Below are 3,586 nucleotides of genomic sequence, written 5' to 3'. Positions count from 1 at the left end.
GAACCAGCCTTGTATTCCACGATGAAGCCTACTTGGGCGTGATGGATGATTTTTGAGATGTGTTGTTGAATCTAGTTAGCTAAGATCTTGTTGAGAATTTTACCATCTATGTGCATCAAAGATATTGGCCTTTAGTTCTCTTTCTTGGTTAGGTTTTACCTGGCTTTATAAAATGATTTGGGGAGAGTTCCATATTTCTCAATCAGCTGGAATATTTTTAGTAGGATTGGTATCAGTTCCTCCTTGTAAGTTTTGTAGAATTCTGCTGGAAAGCCATTTGGTCCAGAGTTTTTGTTGTTGTTGTTGTTGCTGTTTTTGTAGATAGTTTTCTTATGACATAGTTAATTTCCTTGATTTTTACTAGTGTATTTAGGATCTCAATTTCTTCTTGTTTCAACCTAGGGTGGTTGTGTGATGTCAGAAAGTCCTCCATTTCCTTGATGTTTTCAAGATTGTTTCCACACAAGTGTACGTATTAGACTCTGATAATCTTTTGTATTTCTTCAGGGTCAGATGTGACTTCACCTTTTGTGATCTGATTAGTTTATTTGGGCTTTTTCACTCTTTTCCTTGGACAGTCTGGCTAGGGGACCATCAATCTTGTTTATCATTTCAAAGAATAAGCTTTCTGTTTCATTGATTTTTTTGTATTATCTTTTTGTCTTCTATGTCCTGGATTTGGGCTTTTAATTTGGTTTTCTGGATTCTTCTTCTGAAGTTAGGATTTTGGTGATCTTGCTTTTCCAGCTTCCTTAGGTGACTTATTAGGCTGTTCATTTGTGATCTTTCCATTTTCTTCTTGTGTGTTTGTAAAGATATGAATTCCCCTCTTATCATTGCTTTCATGGCATCCCAGAGGTTTTGGTAAGATGTTTCTTCATTTTCATTTGTTTCCAGGTACTTTTTAATCTCTGTTTTGATTTCATCATTGACCCAGGTGTTGCTTAGCATCATATTGTTTAGTGTCCATGTCTTTGTTTTGGGAGAATCTTTTTCATGTTGATATTTATTTTTATTCCACTGTGATCTGAGAAGGTGCATGGCAGAATTTCAATCTTATGAAATTTCTTTAAGCCTGATTTATGACCAAGGATGTGGTCAATCTTGGAGTACTTTCCATTTGGTGATGAGTAGAATGTATATTCTGTGGTCATTGGGTGGAGTGTTCTGTAGGTATCCATTAAGTCTATTTGGTCAAGAGTCTCATTGAGGTTCCAGATCGCCTTGCTGATTTTTTGTCTTGATGTTCTGTCTAGGGTTGTGAGCAGGGTGCTAAAGTCCCCAGCTATGATAGTGTTAGAGTCAATCTCTTTTTTAAGTTTGCCTGGAAGCTGATTTATGAACATTGGTGCTCTTATGTTGGGTGCATATATGTTTAGGATGGAAATTTCTTGTTGATGGATTGAACCTTTTATCATTATATAGTGACCTTCTTCATCTTTTTAAATTTTTGATAGCTTCAAGGGTATTTCATCTATGATTAAGATTGCATCTCCAGCTTTCCTTTGTGTTCCATTTGCTGAAATTTTGTTTCCTATCCTCTTACTTTGAATCTGTGAGTGCCCTTTCTGGTGAGATGAGTCTCTTGGAGACAATATATTGTTGCCTCATGATATTTTATTCATTTTGCCATTCTATATCTTTTCAGTGGTATATTTAGTCCATTCACATTCAGGCTAATTGTTGAAATGTGAGAGTTTATCCCTGTCATGAGGTTCTTAAAGAGTTGTTGTTCCTGTTTGTTTGTTGTCTTTCTTTTGGTTTGGGGGTTGATTCATGTGTGTTTTCAATCTTTTTCCTGCACTCTTATGAAGAATGTTGTTGTTCTTTTTTCCCTTTCTTCTGCATTTAATACTTTCTTAAGTGTATTTTGTAGAGCTGATCTAGAGGCAGCGTAAGTTCTTAGCAATTGAATGTCTGGGAAATATTTAATTCTCCCTCACAGATGAAGCTGACCTTAGTTGGGTAGGTTATTCTTGGTTGAAATAGATTATCTTTGAGAACTTTGAAGATTGGGCTCCAAGCTCTCCTAGCCTAAAGTGTTTCTGTAGACAAATCTGCTGCTATTCTAATCAGTCTTCCCTGATAGGTAGTCTCACCTTTATCTCTTGCAGCCTTTAGGATTTTTTCTTTTATACCTACTTTGTTTAGGTGAAGTATTATGTGTCTAGGAGTTGTTCTTCTCATTTTTTTATTGCAGGGATTCTCTGAATCTCTCATGTTTGAATGGTCACATCACTGATGAGATAAAGGGAGTTTCCTTGAATAATTTCATGGTATGTTTGTTCCAGGGTGGTCTCTGTCCCTCTTTCTGCCTCAGGAAGTCCAATTACTCCTAGGTTTGAGCTCTTGAAACAATCGCTCATCTCTTGAAGGTTTTGCTCTTTCTTTTAAAGCTTCTTTTCTAGGTTTTTGACAGTTTGTGTTAGTTCTATATTTTTGTCCTCAAGCTCTGAGATTCTTTCTTCTGCTTGGCTAATTCTGCTTTCCACACTTATCAGTTTGTTATTTATTTCATTAGCAGTATTCTTTACTGCTGTTATCTCAGTTACCAACTCCTTCCTAGTTTCCTCTTGTGTCTCCTCAATTCATTTTAATCTCTCTATTAATGTCTTGATATATTATTTTGTAGTTTGAGACCAGTCATTCTGTCTCTCCCAGTTTGATGAGATTATCTTAGGCAACAAGTTGGAGGCTGTGCAGAGCTGATTAGGGCAATGTAAATTTCTGCCTTGTCCTGGGTCAAAGAAAATGGCTGTGGTGGGCAGCTCCTCACCAGGCATGATCTCCTCTCCAGCTTTCCCTATCCTCTCTCTCCATGATCAGATCCGGGACTCCAGCTAGTCTGTGATGAGAAGTGAATGCGTGGGCCAGGTGCCAGGCAATGAGAATAAACTGGATTCAGCAGGCTTTTCTCAGGTGTATTCCTGTGAGCAGCAGATGATCCTGAATGCAATCTTGCCAGTTGCACTCTGATCTCAGGGTGGTGGGGGCTTGCAGTCACCCTCAGATGGGGGACCCAGGTGTGTGCACCTTAGTATCCCCTCAGATGGACTTTCATGCTCCCACCAGTACCCACACACTCACTCAGAGAGTCTTTGTGGACACTTGCCTCCACGGAGACTCTTACAGTCCAACCTGCTTGTTGCCATCTTAAGATCCGCCCCCCCCCCGCAAACTGCAGCTTTAATAGAAAGCTACTTGAGGTTGAGGTTGGAAAAAGTACTGGTTCTGTTTTAAGGAAACCATCTTTAGATTTCTTCTAAACACTACTATTTCTTTAAACACAAAAGATCAGTCAAGATAAGATTGTCAGAAAAAATAATCTTAAACAAATGTAAGATTTCTATTTAGACTTTAGATCAAATTTTGTTTCTATTGTAAGAGTTTCCAGTGGCTTGTGTGTAGAATGGTGCCCTTACACATAAATATTTTTTTACATATGTAAATTTATTTTACAAAAATTTTAAAATACCTATCTAAATACCAGAAAGTCATATTCTGAATATCAATTTAGTTAGAAAAGTGGCCTTTTCAACTTAGTTTATTTTTTGATGAGATTACCTACTTCAAGGTGAAGCTCTCT

This window comes from Carlito syrichta, unplaced genomic scaffold (assembly GCF_000164805.1).
Source record: "Carlito syrichta isolate Samal-C Ts95f unplaced genomic scaffold, Tarsius_syrichta-2.0.1 Scaffold302082, whole genome shotgun sequence".
Classification (NCBI taxonomy): Eukaryota; Metazoa; Chordata; class Mammalia; order Primates; family Tarsiidae; genus Carlito; species Carlito syrichta.
Note: the sequence above shows the minus strand (reverse complement) of the source record.